Here is a 23444-nt window from a genome sequence, read left to right as displayed (position 1 = left end):
TCGAGTATTAGGTACTATATTTTTCTCGGTGTAAAGAATTAGTTACTTTTTACAATTAGATACCTGTATATCAATTATCTTAATCACAAATTATGATCTCATAATTTGTGATTAAGACAATTGATATACTTTTTTTACATTTCGCTCTCGATTAGATTATGGAAACTTCATATATATTTAACGTGAAAATCTGATCTAAGAATCCTTGCTACTAGTCAAAATACAGCACTAGGTACTACTCATATATGTTTCTAGAATGTCTTCCAATCCAATTAATTCCGTATACGAACAAATAAAAACGACTTTTAACTAGGGACCTTGCAGACATTACCAGAGGTACTTCTGACTCTGACTTACTCTATTGACCTTTCATCAACAACAAACTATTAATATAATTTTATCAAACCCTCCCTGAACGGCACTGTTCCTGATCTAAGATTCCAAAACATTTCAACCCTGAATATTTTTATCATGAGAATATAGACCTGATTTTAAATAATTATTAGTTCCTAATGAACGTTTATTACAGAAACACATGTCCCGCAACATTCAGATTCACACCGTATCATTTTCAGGTAGATGTAGGGTGTACGCACAAAAAATTAAACCGTTTTCTATTATACCATAACCAGGTAGAGGTAGCATGTGTAGAGAAAGGAGTCATGTAAGTGTAAGTAATATGTAACAGACTCAGGCCTGCTCGGTGGGATATATGATATTTTTTGATATTACGCTGTATTTTTTTACATATATACGAAACCCTATAGTTTATATACACTGGCGGTTACAGTATCTTATTAAATATGATAGCCTGAACAACGCGCCAAAGAAATTTGACAAGCCCAACCGTGATGAAGGTAATTTTGATACTTCTAAATAGTAAAAAATAAAGATGTTCAATTTTATTACAAACGTACATAAACTTCTTATTAAATTCTAAGCAGATACTCATGTTTATGTAGGTTTATCACAATCTGCTTTAATATTCAGCTCGCGCCCTCTAAACTAGTTTTCGTGTTAGTTATCTACCACCATACCAATCAAAATTAGGTTGACAAACTTCGTTAGAGTCCCACGTTAATAAATCATTGTTTTTAATAGGTAGTCCAGATCGTTCCCCACGATCTAGATGAGTAGCACAGATTTTCAAAGTTGAAATGCTTCTTTAATGATTTGTTGAAGGAAATGGGCATCTGAATTAACATTAACCGGAGTTAAAAGGCCGACATGGGTGGTGGAACGTGACTTTTTAGGCAGTTCATAAAATCCCGATGACTGATGTAATGTTGACGGGACGGGAGAGCGAAACATGTGCAAGAATGAGGGATTTATATATTTAATGGGATGGGTCGATTTGGTTTTATAATTTTAATTGTAATAATTCTTTACTAGTTTGTTATTTTAAACAATATGTATATTAAATTATAATTTTATGACCTCAAAAGAAAAACATAAACAAAAAAAGGAAGGTTGTTCTTGGAAAGGATAATATTTTATTGTTGGAGAAGAATGTATTTTTAATTTCTGTCTGTTTTAAAAGTAATGAGGTGTTGGGACTTAAAATAAGGTGTATACCTGCAAGGTTATTGTATATGGTAGAGCAGCTTTCACTGCGATAAATTAACACTCAGACCTCAGCAGGTCTGAATGTAATCTATTAACACAAAAAAATTGGAAAACAAAGTATATGGAAATGGGGCAGAATGCTAACGGGGATATACATCTAAAGACTGTCACAAATAATTAGGGTAAAGAGTATAATTTCAAAAATGTGCAGGTATTTGAATACACAAGGGTTACTCTGACAAGTAAAGGAAACCAAGAAGAAGATCGAGAAGAGGATTGCAATTGGAAAAAAGCCGGTGGAGCGCAGCACAAACTATTGAAAGCACAAAATATCTCGAGGGCGGCGAAATTGGGACTATACGGACTATACCGAACAGTAATACAACCCACAGTCCTTTATGGCAGCGAAATATTTATGATAAACAAAAATCGAAAATATGATGCTTAATATAAGAAGAGTGTTTAAAGGAAAAGTTAGAGATTGACAAAATATTTGCAGGAGGCGAAGAAATGGAGAAATCAGTAATGACACTCAGATAAAGAACGACTGAACAACATAAGAAACACTGAAACACTGGAACAGTCCAATGTCATTTTTTCAGACAGTGTGGAAGATCTACAGACGCCTGTCTCAAGATTAGTAGCAATAAATAGTAGGGCTGAGCTTGATTTTAACAACAAAAACCAAAATACATGGCTATAAGCAAAAATAGGACGATACTGGGACAATTATTAGTTACACAACAACCGGTATCACAAATCACCAACTTTTGCTATTTGAGTGCAACTTTAAAAGAACAGTGGGAACACTCGACGGCAATTAAGATAAGGATCGAAAAGGCAAGATCAGTTTTAATGAATAAAAATCTTTAACAGTCAAAATATAAAATTGAAAATAATCGTTGGCTTACGAAATTGCTACATATTAACGGTTCTTCCGCCCAAAGTCAAGTCAAGGACTTTAACTGAAGCGTCACTAATGAGACTGAAGCATTTGAAATATGGTGATATAGACGCATGTTGAGAATTTTATAAATAGACAAGTTCACCAATGAATACGTTCTGAACATAATGGGTAAAGAGTCCGAAATAGTCATGACCATACATTGTCGCAACCTAGTATACCTGGGCCATATAATGCGTAATGAACAACGATGTCTATAAAATTAGGTGCATGAAAAAGGATGTCTAGAAAGTAGAAGAATGTACTGTTGGCGTAACCTACAAAAACGGTTTAACTTTACCACTTTTTTTTAGGGCAGCATAGCACCAAAGTTAAAACCATGTTAGTGTTCACCATCCGTAACAAATAGGTACCATAAGTAGATCATCGTCAATTTAGCTTTTAAGCTTACTCCAATAAGAAATTATCTCACCCAAAAACGTAATTTTAATATAATATTACTATCCAATAAAATTTATTCATTTTCCATTTATCTTCAACAAAAATACCTCTGAAAGCATTAATCAGTTATCTTGTCCTAGTGTATTAGGGTTGATTTTCCACCAATACCTCCATTACTCAATATTACCCCGTATCACATCCAGTGCCTCACTACAAATCGAATCAAGTGCTCCTGTTCTGTGTCTCTTACGTCTCCACTGAACCATTTAACTAATTACAGCTAAGTAAATTGGAAGTCGACGTGGAGAAAAATTCTGGAAGAATAACCATAAGTTCTGACTACACAGATTTTCAAGTTCAGCGGCGGAATACAGGGTCTTTATTTTACATTTATTTGTTTTTTTTTTTAATAAGAATCTCTTTACCGAATCAAAGAAAAGGGATAACTGACATGTTGGATATGGAATATATATTTCATATTAAACAATAAAACATAAAAATATAACAATTATTATGAAATATTAAACTGGTTGGTAGCGAAAAATGGGAAAGACTGTGATAACTATAGAGAAAAAAGAAAAAATCATAGGAACTGTACAAGGCAGATGAAGAACATTGAAAAATAATGAAGGAGATAGAATATAATATGCAGGACAAAGATAAAAAAAATAGAAGAAATAATAAGGAAGATACAGAACATTACACACACAATACACAATACAATACAATTGAAAACTACCTGATGAAAAAAGGAAAAATAAAGTCCGTATAGCGCTTGTTAAACGAAAGTGGGAGAAATATTTAAGAGAATTATGTCAAAAGAGACATGTTTAATAAAAAGAAGAAACTATTTTGCATACTGCTGAAGTTAATGAATATAAAAATAAATAATGATAACAAATTAAAAAACATAAAATGTTCGGGATGTGATAAAATAAATTTAGAATTGTTAAAATTGAACTTTTGAAACGAGGTGGATAAGATAATTAAAAAAACTGAAGAATTCCTGCTAGATTCACAGAATTATCATCTATTATCCATATTTAGGACATACAGCATTCACTAAATTTTAGGGCAAAATTCAGTAATTCCAGATACGGTTCCAAAACGACTGGGCTCTTGGAGACCTTTCCATGTTATTGAGCAATAGGTGACCTGGTATGTTGGAGTATATCGTAAAAATTGCACGGTAAACGTCACATACACACAATAAGAAATTCAGAAAGCCTATAAATTTTTTTAGGCATCGATTTGCTTGAAATTTTGATAGTAGTTAAAATATAGCTCAAAGATCAATATCTACCCTATGGCAGTATGTACTTTTTCTCTGGAGGTGGTTATAACCCCAACAACAACCAAAGTTCACAAATTACACGTCAAAAAATTAAAATTATAGACTTACTCATCTAATACAAAAAATCCAAACATATGATATTAAGTACGCTGAAAATGGTAAGTTTTTCATGGAAAATTTTCACAAACTTTTTTAGAGACCTTAAAAAACCTTTAAAACGACTACTGGTAAAAGTAATTTGCATAAAAATTAAGGTAAGTTATGAAATAATTATGAAATATACCCTCCAAACGCAAATACCTTGCAATTTACGTTGATTACAAATAAATATTTAAGATATCCTTAGCAGAATTTGTATATTTTTGGGTCTCCGTTACTGATAAAGCCCTAATTAGATACGTACGTTAGAAATAATTGGTTTCGATTGCGTACAAGTGGCGAATCCCTTGATCTAAATCGAATTAAACGATCGACTTGGCAACATAGAACATCCGCCCACTGCCTTCAGATGTCGTTCTCATCAACAGACACCTCTCATGGCTCTCATTATCAGCAAACCGACGTTAGTTTATCTCCGTTGGCTGTGATCAATCTCTTCCCTGTCAAATGCATGTAAAGCTTTACATGGAATCACACTTGCCACAAAATAAATATCTACTGGATGGCTGCTACGACGATGTCGGATCGCGCCGCTATGAGTCATGTTTGCGAATTCGAATGGGATTAAATATCAATGTGGAGACATGAATTTTGTACTCCTCTAATATAAGAAATTATCATACAGGAATTTTTGTTTCATCGATATTACCGAAGAAAATCCACATACAACAAAAATATAGAAATAAAAACAAGTGTTTGGTGATTATTTATCCCTTTTCAAAACAAGAATATTTCGAAATGGAGGTATTTTTTTTTTTTAGAAATGTCGTAATGTGGTACTTACAATTATTGTTAATAATGAAGTTTATATTGCGTATAGTAAGTTCTACATGCAAAAACGCTAAATACAAAGATACGAAAGTAACAAATATCTATATGATATCCGTAAACTCATACAGAGACTATTCTGTCTAAATCCTATTATCTTCTGACTTTCCGTAAACATGACATCTTTAAAATCATTTTTATGCTCTAAACCAATTTCTACATCCTATCATCTCCATTTATTTCTTATACTGGCGTATTTTATTTATAAAGATTTTTTAATATACCTACATGGTGGCCGGGCAAAAACGAAACAGAGGTATTATCAGAAACTACATTTTTGAAAAACCCAGGTCAATGGTTAACCCTTTACTGGTGGCGTGGTGCCACTCAGTACCCTAGAGAGGTACGAGTTTAATTGTAAAACGATTGCACATTTAACAACACGCACGAACTTTGATGTTGAAACCACATTTCGTTATGTGTTATTCGTTATGCGACATATTCGGCCGTATAAGACGAAGTGTGGAGAGTATATTCGTCAATTATTTTCTTTATTAGCAAGCATAAGCAATAGCAATACCCGAAGAGCAAATACGTCTATTCGTCCTTTTGTCAACTTAAAAGGACACGAATAAGCCAAATGCACGCCGAATGTACGTGTCAACTGCCCACACTTCGCTCGCACCAGTAGTTGTCCCGCTTTTTATCTTAACCTAACTTAATTGTTATTATTTTAACCATTATTTCGACAAATATATGTGTTTTTATACAAGTATCGTACATATTACGCTTTGATTTGTGGTGTACCTACTGTGAAATGGAGTGAACAAGTGAAAAGGTAATGAGATTTCTGGATTTAAGTAAAACTAAGTTGTAACCACTATCAATACGCCCACGTCCCTTTTGATTCTGCCAAACACGCATTAAGTAAATATTTGGCATGTTCGTTCGGCCCACCGGTAAGGGTGGAGTAGCGTATTTGTTATTCGCTGACGAATATCAAATATTTTGACGAATACAACGAAGTCGCATAGCAAATAACACATAGAAAAGTGTGCTGTCGCCACGAGATATGTATTACTTGGTCAGTTTTCTGTGAACAGTGCAAACATCAAGTACAGGTATGCTCTTATCTTCTCGCTACTGGACACGTAAAATACGGTGGGGTCTGCAGTGACCCCATGTCACCATGCATGCAATATTGACATAAATTCTTTTTTACAGAGAATTGGCCAGTACAAGTAAAAAAATTAAATATAATCATAAAAAATACAAATAGACTGTAATTCAATGATCCGATGAACCAGATCCTTATACGGAAGACGATATGGAAGATCAACAGCAAGAGGTAGCTGTATACAAACTCCCATTCAAGCGACGAGACCAAGTTTGCATATCTAGATTACGTATAGGCCATACAAAGTTAACACACGATTACCTTCTAAGTAAAGAACAAATTCCCATGTGTTACAGTTGTGATTGTGTAACTTCAGTGGACCATGTGCTAGTGGACTGCCCTTTGTACACCCTAGAACGACTTCAAGCTGGATTACTCACTTCATCCAAAGAGTGCTTAAACAGCTTCGATAATGACAAAACTATAAACTTTTTACAAAATGCAAGACTACTTCACAAAATATAGTGTAACATATTAACATTTATGTAGTTTATTGTACCATGCTAATAACCCCTAGTGGTTGAAGAATAAAAAAAAAATCAACAATGATCACCATAAAGAAATTGATAATGATACGACAGATTATAGTGAATAAAATGTTTCGGAATCTAAACAAAATACACAAGAGTCTGTTATTGAGAACTAGCACTGACGGTGAATATACTGAGCAAGAATTGGATTTTGAAAATTATTATGAAGATTTAATAGAATTAAAAGGTATCTACAGTACAGTACTTAAAGCATTATTTGGTCTGCTGTTTCTAACAGCAACTTTTAAATCAAATGATGAAGGCTTGAAATCAATTTATGCAACAGATGGAACTGGCAGAATAATTTTCAAGTGCACAATGTCAAAGTATACAACGTATACTTACCATATTAACTTGTCTAAGATTTGATGATCCACAATCCAGAAAGGAGAGGGAAAGTATTAGTAGAACGGCAGCCATCTCTTGGGGTTTCAATATAATCATCGAGAACTCGCAAACAAATTACTGCGTTAATGTTAATGTTAATTGGATTTAGAGGAAAGTGCAAATTTAAAATATGTATGCCCAATAAACTCAATAAATATGATGGAAAAGTAATGACCCTTTGTGATGCTCGAACCTCTTATTTATGTAATGCGTATATATACACTGGTAGAGGTAGTAATGAAGAACGATTATCAGATCAAGAAAAAAAAATTTCAATTCCTATACTCCCAAAGACAATTTTTGGAAACGGTAGAAATATTCCTGCGGATAATTAATTTAGCTCTATTCAGGTTTTAGAAAAGTTATTTGCTAGAACAATTGCATACGTGGGAACACTCAAAAGGAATAAACGAGAAATTCCTAACCAATTTTTGCCAAATAAAACTCGTGTAGATTAATCATCGATCTATGAATTTAAAAGACATGACACTTCTTTCAGATGTGCCTAAAAGACATAAAGCTGTGATATTGATTCTGTAATCTATGCATGGGTCTGAATCAGCTTCTAGTCAAACTAGAAAACTCGAGATGATCTAATTCTACAATAAGAAAGAGGGACTGGATAGTTTTGGATTAAACATGTGAGACTTATTATTCTACTTTTCTACAAACAAGAAGATCATCATCATCAGTAGCTCGACAGTCCGTTCTAGGTCCTGGTTTGTTCTAGGATTTTCCGCCATTCTGTTCTGTTCCTTGCTTTGTTTTTCCAGTTGGTAATCTTAAGTGTGCAGTGATTGCTACTATAGGCCGACTATACTCAAAAGTACTACGAAACCTGATAGAAAATGATATCAAAGACAAACAACCCGAAGAACAAGCGGGATTTAGGGCCGAACGCTTCACTATGGATAATATCTTCACATTAAAAATTGCAATGAAAAAACGAGTGCAGAAAAATAGAGAAACTCATATAGCTTTAATAGATTTGGAAAAAGCATATGACAGTGTACCGATCTCCCAACTATGGATAGAAATGGGTAACTTGAAAATAAACCCAATTCTTATTAACGCCACTCAAAAATATTACGAACAAAACTTTGCAAGAATTAAAATGGGACAAGAAATCACCTCTCCTTTTCAAACAACAAAAGGACTAAGACAAGGCTGCTGTCTGTCACCCACCTTATTTAAAATCTATTTGGACAGATCCTTAGTGAAATGGGTAAAAAAATGTAGAAACATGGGAATAACGGTGGAAGAAAACAAGCTATATACACTTTTCTTTGCGGATGACCAGGTAGTAATTGCCGAAGACAGCTACGATCTTAGCTATATGGTAAGAAAACTGCAAGAAGAATATGAGGTGGCAGGTCTAAACATGAATATGACAAAATGTGAATATCTTTCAGTGGGAACAGATGAAATATGTGACCTAGTCTTGGAAGACGACAAAATCAAAGGCGTGCAATCCTGCAAATATTTGGGGGTCATTTTCAACAAGAAGGGAAATAGCGCAGATGAAATCAGGGAAAGAATAAACAAGGGCAGAGCAGCGACCCGTGCCTTAAACTCTTTTCTCTGGCAAAAAACAATTCGACGAGAAACCAAAAAACACATTTACGGTAGTATAGTCCAAAGTATTACACTTTACGGTTCGGAAGTATGGGACGTCACCAAAGCTAATATAAACAAACTTATGCCGACAGAAATGGATTATCTGAGACGAAGCTGCGGTAGATCGAAACTGGAGAGAGTTAGAAACGAACAAATAAGAAACGAAATGAAAATGGAGAGAAATATCAATGATGACATAGAAAGAAAACAATTAATCTGGTTTGGACATGTTAAAAGAATGCCAGAGTACAGATGGCCTAGGAGAGTACTGGAATGGATCCCTCCTGAAAGAAGAAAGAGAGGACGACCACGGAGAAGTTGGCGCAACGATATTGATGAAGCAATGGCGGCAAGAGACTTAGAAGAGGCAACTGCATATGACAGAAAAAGATGGAAATTGGGGGCGGAGAAGCGGCGACAGCCGTAATAAATCCGTTATTATATATATAATCTTAAGTGTTTTCAGATCTTGTTCCACTTGTTCCATGTATCTAAGTTTGGGTCTTCCCTTTGACCTTTTCCCTACTGGTGTTTGCCTCATTATATGTTTTGGTATTTCAGTCTCCAACAATTGTTCAACATGGTCCATCCAGCGCAGATGTCCGATCTTTATGGATGTTAAACAAGAAGATATATATAGGGCTATATTCTATTAGGTGCTAAATATCTCCCGCAAACTCATATGTTTTATACTCTTGTACAAACCAGAATAACCGTATAAGATGACAAGATTTCAATGAATTAAAGAATTATATGTTTAATTTTAAAAGAACCAATCCCAGTAGTAACGATTCCACTTGCACATAATAAAAGAAGACGATGTAGAAAATGTCCTGGGACCAAGGATAAAAAACTTTTGTGTGTTGCAAGTTTTCTATGGTACCTATTTGTTTAGACTGTACACAAAAAGTATAAAAGAACTGTACAATAATTAAGTAACTGAACTTTTTTGTGAAACGTTATATTTTAATGACTATTTCACTAGACTATTTTTAACTGATAAAACGTCATAACAACGCCACGTTTCCTACTGACAACTCCTTCCTGCTTGTGATTTCTCAGCGACAAAATTATGACAGATACGTCACTATGGTGACTGGTAATTCTATTGTTGTCAGTTTGACAAACGTCATTGAGGCGTAATCAATTTTGGACACATATAATGAATCCAGACGAAAAATCAAGATTTGGATGCCAGTCAGGCGAAGAAATAAAACAATCCAGAGGTCCAGAAGCTCTATTTGGACCCAATTTTCGGGGTTCCTACGGGTGAGAAATTTTACGCTTGAAAGATGTACTAGGAGCTAAATACTGTTTTAATTTGTTAAATACAATCCTTTTGCAACTGTTTTTATTTTTTGTATGGCAAAATTAATACTGTCATTGCTTTTTTATTATTTTAAAAGGTTGAGGAGCGTTTACACCCCACGTCACCGTTTATTTCAAGATTATCTCACATCACCAGTGAAGGGTTAAAGGGGGACATATTTTTTCGTAATTTTTCATTATTTTACTTCCACCTCTAAGCCAGGGTAAGAATATCCCAACAATTTTAAATGGCCATGGGGGGTCAATGATGCTTACCTTTTTAGTCGATTTAGTAAGCCAATGGTTTAGATTTTAATTTTTTTTTAGCCCAGCTTTTGATTTTTTTGTGACCTAAATAAATGATATGATATAAACACATAAAAAACCTGAAATTAGAAGATTCTCTTATGAATATTAGTTCTAAGCATTAATTTGTGGTAGTTGAAAATTTATTACTATGGTTTATTTCATTTTGGAAAGGGTAGATATCGTTTTGTTGTATTTTATGAACAATATAATATGTGTCAGTATGACAGTTTACAATTTAGGGAACGACATTAGTAACGGAATTAGTAAAAAAATTTAGGAAGCTGGGAATGAAGATAATAAAAAACTAGAAACGGAAGGGCCTGTAGTTGATAAACCTAGCGAAGTTTCAGTATTAGGACATGTCCACCTAGATTCCATATTAAGAACGAGGCAAGTAGCAGATGTATCTGAAATCAACCGAACTAACGTCCAAGCTATTTTCAAGAAGAACAAATTCCGTCCATGTAAAATACACTTTGAGGACAAGTACAGTTGAAAAGAACTGCAGGAAATATGAAAATTGCTAAATAGCTCTAAGTATTATTAAATAAGAAAAAAATGTTTCCAAGTGGTAATATGCAATTTTTAATATTTAAGAAAAACTAATAATTATAATGAAATTATTTTAAATTTAAAATATGCATAAAATCTAGATATCCATAGCAATTACGATCTATCTGTCAAAATATTTTATATGGTTTACAACTTAGAGCCCTTTCTTTTAGTTTTTCTTTTTGATCATTAAGAACAATATTGAAATTGTTAAATACTCAAATATTTACAAAGGCCTTATGTTTGCAGGTGTAGGCAAAACCATTTATATTCATCCAATATTTACTATAACGTTAGTGGATACACAAAGTTGCCGGGACGAACAGCTGTGGATTAATTTAGATCAAGGAATAATATTCAATTCTGTGATATTCATTAGTAGTAGAGAGGAATCTGTCTATAATGACGTAATTAGTGTAAATACGATATTTGAATCATTGAATTTGCTATATATGTTTATTTAGTCATAAGATTATAGGTAGCGATTCAATGTACTTCTACTAAATCTATTTGATTGACTAGCGAATTGTATTTTTAGCTATAATTGCTTTGGGTATTTTTTGTATTCTAGTTTTTAAATAAATCAATTTAACAATACACTAATGTATGTGAGTCAAGTACCTGGTTCTAAAATGCCATTTTATTATTATGATTATTATTCCCGAATTCTACCTTAAAAGAAAGCGATAAGCAGAATAAATCAGTTCTATTTAGTGATATTTTTATTTGCTCTGTATTCACGCATACGTTCTGCAAAACGATGTTTTTGTTCTGACTATTGTGGTTCGTATTGCTTCTGCATAGTTTGCACTGGCGTTATGTCCCAGTTATCAACTTTTTCTCAGGAGATGTTTTTGTCAGTTTTTTAGGATGTCGGTTTTTGAGAGGAGTTTCTACGTACTCCATTATTTTTTTGTTGGCCTATTTCTTTGAAGTCTTTGTACATGTCCGAAAAATTTTATATGTCGTTTTCTGATTTTTATTTTATTAATTTTTAAGTTAAAGATTTTTTCAACAGCTTCTGCATCTGCTGTTTATTTAGCACCGACTATTTTTCTTCCTTTTTTTATGTTTTGTAAGTCACATGTTTGTTATTTTTCTTCAAATAATTATTTTTATTTCAATTTCTTTTAAAAAATAGTTGACGCTCAACTTATCTATCAACTAAATATCCTATTTAAGCTTTATTTTTTAATTTTAATCTTTCACTTATTATATTCTAATATTAAGTGATACTATACTATTTCTTTTTGGGATGCCGTCTTACTGCTCATAAAGAGCATCTTATGCTTTCGACCACCGTGGTCTAAATATAACTTTTATCCTCAAAACCACCAGTTCAAACTAAGTGTATTTTTTGCCAATACAAATATACTTAAGTTATCAAATCTAGTCGTTTTCCGTCTGCTAACGAAGAACATGTAACAACACTTTTCACTGTTCGTCGAGAGACCCCTTCTTGGATAAGATATGATATAATTGCCTTAAAAATATCGTTTTAATTTTTGTATTTCTATTGTTTTCAGTGTTCCAATTGTCACCCATACTGTAAATCTTCGCAACAACGTTATTGATTTCCACCGGAGCTCTGCAAAGATTCACCGATAGATAACAGTCTTATTGTCAAGTGTTAATCTAACAAATTCCTATTGGAATTCAATTTGTGGACTTTAATGGATATACGTTGCATTTAATTTAGGGAGAGTACATTAAGTTATTTAATACTGTTGATATTTTTCATTTACATTAAAGTTTTATCACGATTTAAGTTGAATTGGATTAACTAAACTTAATTTTAGATTCTCTTCATAGTCTTGTTCGATCATTCATAGAGAGAACACTTATATTTACAGGTGCTTAACTAGTTATTAAGACCAGTTTTTTGTGACTATCAATAATAAAATAATTTCACTTCGGATAAATAAACAAGAAATATACGAGCATATAAAGGCGAGTATAAAGCAAGCAGCATTCGAAGCCCTTGGGGAAAAAGAACATAATATAACAAATAAACAGCACTATAATGAAATAAATGAACCAACAAAAAGAATAATTGAAGAAAAAAAGCAACTATACAGAAAATGGCTGACTACAAACAACGATGAAGTTTATAAAGAATATAGAGAAAAAGATAGAGAAGTGAAAAAACAAATAACACAGCAAAAGAACGAAGAATGGGAAAGAATCTGCTTAAATATTGAAACATATATAGGAGGTACAAGAACTTCGGAGTCATGGAAAGTACTGAGAGGATTGAAACAAAACTCAAAAGAAAAAACTAAATTGGGAAATATACAGGACAAAGAATGGAAGGACTACTACAAGGAACTATTAACAAAACAAAGACCACAATTCATTGGAAAAGAAAACAGGCGAAGACGAAGCAGATTCCCACAACAAGAAATAGAAATAACAGATAGGGAAATGAGAACGGCCATAAAAGCAATCAAAAATAAGAAAGCACCGGGACCTGGAGGCATCTCACCTGAGCTTATAAAATACGGATCACAAAAATTACACCGGATGATACAATGGATATTTCAGAAAGCCATAAATGGAGAACAGCTCCCAAAGGAATGGACGGCGGCATATATGACATCTATATTTAAGAAAGGAGATAGAAAACGATGCGAAAACTACAGAGGAATAAGCGTAATATCATCAATAGGAAGATTATATGGAAAGATACTGCGAGAAAAATAGAGCAAGCGATAAAAGGCAAAATCGGGGAGGATCAGGCAGGCTTCACGGCAGGAAGATCATGCATAGACCACATATACACACTGGAACAACTGTTGGAAAAGAAAAAAGCAAAAAATAGAGATATACATTTGGCATCTGTGGATCTGAGAAAGGCGTATGACTCTGTACCAAGGTCAGAACTATGGGAGGCAATGTACAAATTAGAAATACAGACGGAACTCATAGAAGCTACAAAAGCTCTGTATAAAGAAAATAAAGTGTCCATTAAAATGGGAACAAGAATCATAGGAGACTTCACCACAACAAAAGGTCTCCTGCAGGGTTGTTCCACATCTCCAACCCTATTCAAAATATACTTAGAGAAAGCCTTGACTACATGGAAAAGAAAATGCGAAGGCATGGGAGTACCGGTACGGAACGAATACCTATATACGTTAAGTTTTGCAGACGATCAAGTAGTGATTGCACAAGACCAAGACGACCTCAGCTACATGATGAAGAAACTACAAGAAGAATATACCAAGGCTGGCCTAGATATTAACCTCGCGAAAACAGAGTACCTATCTACAAGTGAAGAAGACATAGAAGATCTACAGATTGATGACAACGTAACAATCAAAGGAAAGGATAAATTCAAATACCTGGGGTTCATAATCACGAAAAAGGCAACAACAGAGGGAGAAATTACACAAAGATTAGGACAAACAAGAACAGCAATCCGACAACTTAACTCAGTATGGTGGGATAGACACCTAAATATGAAGACAAAAACGCAGATTTATAAAACATTATTGCGAGGTATTATGACATATGGGGCCGAAAATTGGATCATAAACAAGAAAAACAGCAGTAAGATAATAGCAACAGAGATGGAATGCCTGCGAAGATGCTGCAGAGTAACAAGAATGGATAGGAGAAGTAATGACGAAATAAAGCAAAGAACATCAATAGAAACAGACATACTAACATATATAGAACAAAAAAGACTAAAGTGGTATGGACATGTAAGAAGAGCTAGCGACAGCAGATGGATAAAAAGAATAACCGAATGGAGCCCCATAGGAAGGAGGAAAAGAGGACGACCCCGAAAATCCTGGAGGAACGAAGTAGACGACGCCATGAGTAAGAGAGGACTAAACGATGGAGAATGGAACAACAGAGAGAGATGGAAACGGTTGAGCGAGGGAAGGCAGTGAATACTGTAGAATCCCTAAATATATATAAATAAACCCAGTTTTTGTGTTTATTATTGTTTTTGTTTGTGTGTATGTAGTGGTAGTTTACAAAAATGGATGAAAACTCTCCCCCTGACAAAGGTGGGATCCAAAATATGGACCAAATGGAAGAATGCCTACAAACCAAGGAACAGGAAAAAGGAATTAAGCTGTTTAATCTACAAAAAGGTTATCTCTATACGGATAAGGTATATGTATTCGTTGAAAAAACAAATGAAGAAAATATTGGCAAACTGCATCCTATGAAGGTAGGTCATATTTTATATAAAAAATTAGCAATCAAAAATATCCTTAGTATTGACAGAGTAGGGAAGAATAGGGTAAGAGTACAAAATTTAAAAGAGGAACAACTAAAAGCATATATTCCAAATAATTTGCTTCAACGAAAAGGCATAATAAGAAACGTAGATACTGCTCTTAATGACCAATATCTTTTTGATAATATAATATCCAATATAACAGTAACGGAAGTCTTTCGACTCAAAAGTAAAATTGACTTAAATGGAGAGAAAGTATATGTCCCCAGACAAATGGTATCACTTACTTTTGAAGGAAACATTTTACCCAGATATGTATATATAAACAGTGTTGCCTGTTCCGTAGAACCCTATGTGCATAGAGTTAGACAATGCTTCAAATGCTTGCAACATGGACACATATTTCGTAATTGCAACAGTACAAAAACCAGATGTATTAACTGTGGACAAGAGAAAAACGATGACCATAACTGTAGAGACCCACAAGACAGTTATTGTATACACTGTAAAAATTATGGGCATAAATCCATTTCTAAACAGTGTCCAAAATTTAAAGAACAAAACGAAATTAAAAGACATATGGCCGACAAAAATTTAACTTTCTTAGAAGCAAACGACAGTCTAAAAAACTGTTACACATCTGCTGTTAGTACGAGGAATAGTTTTGAAGTATTAGGTATGCTAAATAATAAAAGCTTTCCACCTCTCACAAGTCAAACTAACACCAAATATATACCTAAACCATTCTCATCCAATACCCAAAAACAAACACAAAAAGTACCTCCAAATCAACCTGAAACTTCTTCACATTTTAAAAAAAGGAAAGCCCAATCTCCCTTACCTAAAGCTATGTTTCCTTTTGAATTTGGTCCAAAAAGGTTCCCTCAAATATTTTACACAGTGCCGATCCTGATCCTAATACAGATGAATATATAAACATATTTTTCAATATTTTTAAAAGTGTACTCGAAGAGTTTGATTCTTTTAGCGATTTAGAAAAGTTAGATAAAGCATTTATGATAAAATTAACAATTTCAATAAATTTAGGTAATGGCTAGTAAAATAAAAAATAAAATAAAAATTTTACAATGGAATGCGCAATCTGCTGTAGCCAATAAACTGAGTTTACTTAAATGTTTAAATGGAAATATAATTGATATTGCCTTAATTTCAGAGACATGGTTTAAGCCAGATAAACAATATAATTTCAAGGGTTATAATATTATTCGTAAAGATAGAAATGATGGTTATGCAGGTGTGGCAATCCTTGTCAGAAATGTATTTTGTTTTAAAGAAATTCCAATTAAGAAAAATTTTAATGAAAATATTTTAATGCGTGGTATACAAATATTGAATAACAGTGAAATAACGCTAACATGTTTCTCTTTATACTGCCCACCTGATATACGAACAACAACTGCCGATTGGGACGCAATTCTTAACTGTACCAAGTCAAATAGTATATTTGGAGGTGATTTCAATGCGCATCATTCAACATGGGGATCATACAAAAGTAACACCAAAGGCACGCAAATTATAACCGCTTCAGACAATACGGAGTTAGTACTTTTAAACACCAGATCACCTACACGGTTCACAAATAATGGGAATCATTCAGTGGTGGATGTAACTTTTGCAACTCCAGATATAGCAATTAATTGTGCATGGGAAACTTTACCTGATGTACTGGGTTCAGACCATTTTCCAATTATTATAGAAATTAACAAAGGCATGGAAAGTAAAGACATCATAATACATCCAAAAACAAAATGAAATTTGAATAAAGCAGATTGGACTCTATATCAAGAAGTTGCGAATAACTATTTCTCACAACACATTAAAAATAGCAATAACGCGGAACATAGTTATAGCTTATTAATTGAAGGGATAGGCAGTCAATGCCTCTATACCCATTTAGCAACCCTTTAAACCGAACAAAAAAACTCTTCTTCCACCATGGTGGGATCAAAGCTGCGAAGAGGCTATTAAAAAAAGAAAACAAATGCTCAACACGTATAAGCAACAAAGCACCATGGAAAATTATGTGAAATGTAAAAACGAAATTTCAAAAACAAAAAAGTTTTTAAAATCTAAAGCTAAACTACATTGAAAGCTCTGGTGCGAAAACTTAAATAGAAATACACCATTGACAAACATATGGACTCAGGCCAGAAAAATGAATAGGATCTATGGAAAAGGTAATACATCGGGGAATTATGAATGGCAAGAACAATTTTTAGATAAAATTACACCAGCTAATGCTTTGGATGATACCTCACACATTTTCTCAAAACAAAGACAAAATAACACCAACCATAAAATTTTTAGTCAACCAATTAGCTTACCAGAATTAAATTATATCATAAAAAACAGAAAGAATACATCACCTGGATATGATGATATTAGATATCCTATGATATTACAATTACCAAACAATGCCAAGATGCTTCTAATCAAAATTCTAAATGATATCTGGGTCAATGGGGAAAGTGTAGAAGAACGGGAAAAGGTTATTGTAATACCAATACACAAACCAAACAAAGACCCCCACCTATGTGACTTATATAGACCTATTGCACTTATGCCCTGTATACTTAAGGTTTTCGAAAGAATAATTAAAAACCGATTGAAATGGTGGTTAAATACAACCGGTGCTCTGCCAACTACACAATATGGTTTTAAAAAAGGTTTTGGCACCATAGATGCGGTGACACACTTAGTTACAGACATACAAATAGGCTTAACTGGAAACGAGTATAATGGAACGATGTTTCTAGATGTTAAAGGGGCCTACGATAATGTCAACTGCTTCACCTTACGGGAAAAAATGATACAATTACAAATCCCTCAAGAAGTTGCTAACACGATATGCAAATTATATATAAACAGGCAAGTAGGGCTCAGAGGACATTATAGGTGCCCAGTAAAATACCAAACTGCAAATTTAGGTTTGCCACAAGGATCAGTCCTTGCACCATTACTTTTTAATATATATATACTACTAATTTACACACCTCCATATCTAAAGCAACTATTATACAATATACCGATGATTTTGTTATTTATACACGTAGCAAACATCTCGACAAATGCATTAATCGTTTGAATTGAAGCACGAAACTCGTTTTAAGATCCATAAGTGATTTAGGGCTTCAAATCTCCGCAGAAAAATCCAAAGTTATAATCTTCACCAGACATACCATGAAACCGATGCAGAAAATTACAATAGATGGTATAGAATTTCCGGTGGATACCAATGTCAAATACTTAGGAATCACATTAGACAGAAAATTAACCTGGAAACTTCATATTGAACAAATAGAGACAAAGTGCAATAAAGGGCTAAACTTCTTAAAATCCATTATGCGAACTTGGTGGGGTGCAGAACCTCAAACAGCTCTAATCTTCTATAAAGCTTACATAAGATCAATAATTGATTATGGTTGTACACTTTATGGAACAGCCAATAAAATAAATCTACGTAAGCTGGATATTATACAAAAAAAAATCACTCAGAATATGTCTGGGAGCAATGAAATCTACACCAGTTGAACCGTTAAGAGCTGAAGCAATCGAATCTCCATTAGAACTGAGATCATTTTTAGCTGAAAAAATGATTATTAAGTCGCTAAAGAAAAACTCACCATTCATTAGCAGTATATATAAATTAAACGAATACGACCTAACTAAGCCTTTTTAGATTCATAAACACTCTCCTCCTATTTGTGATGGATTAAGAAACGTGACCTTAAAACCACAAACAAAGGTAGAGACCGACTACCTTGATCACTTTGTTTCCTGTGATGTGAATATACCCCTTTATTCGGAGTTAGCATCATTTAATAGTATAGTCATAAATCAAATTTTAGAGGAACATCCAAACTACGTCACTATATACACTGATGGATCAAAAAACACCTATTGTACAGGTTGCGCATTCGTAATACCTAAACGTATACAGAAAAAATATAAGTTAAACAAAAACACATCTATTTTCACAACTGAGGCAATAGCAATTCTAAAAGCACTAGAATATGTTCATCAGGAAGAGGATCAGAATGCTATAATCCTTTCCGATTCACTTTCCGTTCTTAAAATTTTAAAATCAAACTCAAACACAACTATACCCGGTTCACAATTTGTTGATAGCTCACTACAAGTTTAACCCTAATTAGAAAACTGAAATACAGAGAGGATAAGTAATACGATATAATAGTAAAAACCAACCTAAAACTGACGGTTTAAGACGTTTTCGACTAACCCACCTTATATCTGAAGGAATACAATACCTTATAATCCTATTACGGGGGTATTTTGAATGGTTAGATATGAACGACCAGTGTCGTAGAGTATATGATTGAAACATTTATTTGAACTAAATAAATATATTTTTTAAATTGTACTTATGTAAATTGTATTTTTTAATAAAACTTATTTATTTTATTCAAAAATAAAAAGTTTCTTGCCATTTGTAAAAGATACATTTATTTAATTAAGGAAAAAGGCGCCAAATGTCGCCTGGCAAAATTTCCAATGTGTTTTAAATGTATCCATTATTTTCGAATCCGGAGAAAACTAATAAATATTTTTGAAAAATTTAAACGCAGAATGAAAGATTACATTATTACTCAGGGCAGAAAGTCTCTGAAAACTTCTGCAGTGTTTATTTTAATATGTTATGTAACAGGGGTGAAAATAAAAGAGAAAATATAGTATAATTTTTAATTGAAAATATTGCATGCAAAAGAAACTTTTTATTTATTCTAAAAAATATTTCATTCTGCTTTTAAATTTTTCAAAAATGCTTTTTAGTTTTCTCAGGATTTGAAAAAAAAAATGGATACATTTAAAACACATTGAACATTTTGACAGGCGACATTTTGCGCCTTTCCCCTTTAATACCTTACGATTACAACTACTATTACTTACCTTATATAATTACGATTAGGAAACTATTCAAATTCAAAATAAATAGGATCAACTTCGGAATCCGAGTCGTCTTGAGGGTTAATAATTAGGTTAATAATCTCTACGGTCGCATCAATTATGTTATTAAGATCCCACAATTTTTGTTCTTCTTCTATTACATGTCTTACTGCATCTTTCCAGTTTTGTTTTGTAATATGTCATAAAGACTCGTATAACAATTCACGTACAACTTGTATTTTATATGACGTATTTTTTCTAGCTATATAACTTTTCATTTGTGCTCAAATGAGTTCAATTGGATTTATTTCGCAGTGGTAGAGTGGAAGTCTAAAGACTGTGATGTTTCGCCTTTCCGCCATTTTGTCAACTACGTATTTCTTGAACTTAGATTTGTGTTGCCGGGCAATTTTTAAAAGTTCTGCTTTTACCATTCCATCTTCGTAATGCAGATACTTATTCCGCAGCCAGTCAAGAATATCCTGTTTCTTCCACGCATTCGTTAGAAGTCTTTCTACTAGTCGTGAATGATAAAGTACATTATCTAATACTATAATTGTATTTGCTGGTATGTGTTCAATCATTTGCTCAAAATACTCTTCTAAAACATCAGCTGTCATCTCCTCGTGATAGTCTTTTGTGCTTTTGGAATGAAATTCCAACAAACCATGCTTAACAAATCCTTTTTCACTGCCAATGTTAGAAATTATTAATCTACTGCCTTTACCAGAAGGTGGGGAGATACCAGTAGACCAACCTTCCATAAAGGCTTGCCTGGAGCTTAATATATTTTTATCTGACCAAATTTTTTTTAGAGTATGACCTGAGTTTACGCACTTTTCATCCTGGTAGAAGATGGGCCTTTCTTCAGCCCGAAATTTTCGTATGAATCTTAGATAATTTCTTCTCCAACATCATCTTCTCCTCCCGGTCAATCAAAAGTGATTTTCGGCCTGATTTCTCCCACCGGAAATTTAATTATTTTAAAACTTGCCACAATTTAGTTCGTCCGATATGAGGCAAATCCGGGTCGTCTCTAACTTCTTGTAAAATTTTGTTTAGGTTTGGTATTTCTTTTTTGAAAAAAAATCCATGAATTTTCCTTCGAATACCATTTTTGGCAAATTCATCAATTTCAATAGGCCTTTTCCCTCTCTTTAAGTGTTCGTTTGTGTTTGGGTTAGCTATACCGTGTTTTTTTTCTTTCTGATAGGAACCTATATAAAGTTGACTCTCCTACGCCAGTCATGTTGGCACAACTTTTGACTATGTTGCGAACAGTGTTTGTGGGATTCTGAGAAACCAGAGCATCGTAAACATTCAGGACAATAGTCTCATCTCTTGGTGAATAGATAGACTTACTGACTGTACGCAACAGTACCGGTGTAAAACTTGATGATGAAGCCATCACAAACAATCCAACAAAACGAGCACGAGCGAAAGGTACGTATATGTTCGTAGGTATATGGAATAAAAAATCACTCACGCACTGCATATAATTCGCAAAAGAAATATTCGAGACGCTAATTACTGCCGTAGACGCGGAAACACCGACGAGCCGTAAATTACATGCGATCAAAAACGTACTAAACAAAAAAATTGTTTTCGTTCGTAATAACTTCACCCTTTCAAGTTAAGTTTCGAATATAATTATATTATTAAAAATCTGGGGAATTCCATCTTAATTATCTTGCAACGAATAGTACCTTCGGATATGAATTCCAGGTTTTCTAGTAAAGTAATTAAACGCGAAGATTAGTATTGAAATATCCAAAGAGATAAGGTATTCTTATTTACAAAATTGTTAATGGTTAAATTCTTATTTTTATTAATATAATATAATAACCAACATTAGTCGTGAAAGTTTTAATTGTTTTTTTTTTGCTAAATATATTAGTATTAAAATATTACAATATTATATATAACAGTATTAAAACATTATATTATTATTTAATGAACAAACACCTTAGGAACGCCTATGATTTACGACCGTTTTATGAGTTTGAGGCATATTTCGTGCTCTCAACAATTTGTGAACGAAGAATAATGACATTATTTTTAGCATCCAAGCAATACTCAAACATTTACAAGATCAAAATAAATATATAAAATTCTTCTGGGTCAAAGCACACGCAGGAATAACAAACAATGAAATTCCAGATCAAATTGTCAAAGAAAGCATAGTAATGGGGGAACAAATAAATTACGAATTAACTACAGACGAACAAATAATCATAGCAAAACAGAGAATGATAAAGAAATGGTCCTATTTATGGCAAGAGTACAGCTTTACAAATCCAACACGTTACACCAGACTTAATTAACCAAATTAAGGAGAAAACCTTGGTACAATAGGTACGATTACAGTCTAAAAGTATAACTACTATCAGCAGAATGAAGTTTGGTCACGCATGTTATCCAGCACATTTATGTAAAATAAAAATACTTGAGAGTGATCTTTGTGAAGCCTGTAATAAAATCGGTGACCTGGACCACATCTTTTTTGATTGTTTAAAATATAGAGCTCAACCTAATGAGCTTTTTAGAAAACTTTTAAAATTAAACGCCCATAAAATTGAAAGCCCATATAATATACTGCATCTTCTTGCTTTAGACAGAAAAGAAATTTACGATTGTTTGCTGTCTTTCGTTAGAACAACGAATATACAAAAACATAACCACCTTTGTTAATACCTGATGTCTTTCCTTAATGTACGTATACCTATCTGTCTGAGGCCTACCTTTTATCGTTTATAAAAATGCCCTGATCGGCCCCTGGGCGAGAAGAGTGTAATCCCTGTGTAATCCTTGTATCTGTTTTAAAAAATTTGTGTCTGGCTGTGTGGGTATTTACCCTAAATTAAAAAAAAATATTCTCTTCATATTCATATAAAACATTGCTTTTTTTTATTGTACACATTTTTATTTTCAATAGATTTAATCCTTTCCAAAGAGGACTTAAAGTAAGTTAGGAGTTTGTTTATTCTTGTACATATATATGAATTTGTATAAAATATTTAATTATAGTAAATATATTTTTTATATATTCTGAATGTAGTTTTTCTTTTTGTATTATGAGCATCCCCTTTCAGGTTTTGTTTGGGATTCAAATATATAAAAAACATTGCAAAAATATAACAAACAAATAAAATAATTTCTCAGAATTTTCTCCCACTCCACAACAAAAAATGTGTTTTCGGGACGTCACTGGTAAGCCAAAATAATAAAATGTTCTCTAGTAATTATATACCACTCAATTTGAATTTGACTGTAGTAAATCAATCAGTTCAAAACTTCAGTAAATTATATCT

At 33.1% G+C, this 23444-nt stretch overlaps 1 long non-coding RNA gene across 1 annotated transcript in view; it reads right to left on the bottom strand.

Moving 5' to 3' along the window:
• Nucleotides 1-23444, bottom strand: part of LOC140446996 (uncharacterized) — a 542844-nt gene that overhangs the window by 64669 nt on the left and 454731 nt on the right. The gene's annotated exons all lie outside the window — the stretch shown is intronic.

Source organism: Diabrotica undecimpunctata, chromosome 7 (assembly GCF_040954645.1).
Source record: "Diabrotica undecimpunctata isolate CICGRU chromosome 7, icDiaUnde3, whole genome shotgun sequence".
NCBI classification, from domain to species: Eukaryota; Metazoa; Arthropoda; class Insecta; order Coleoptera; family Chrysomelidae; genus Diabrotica; species Diabrotica undecimpunctata.
Note: the sequence above shows the minus strand (reverse complement) of the source record. Positions and strands in the feature narration are given on the sequence as shown.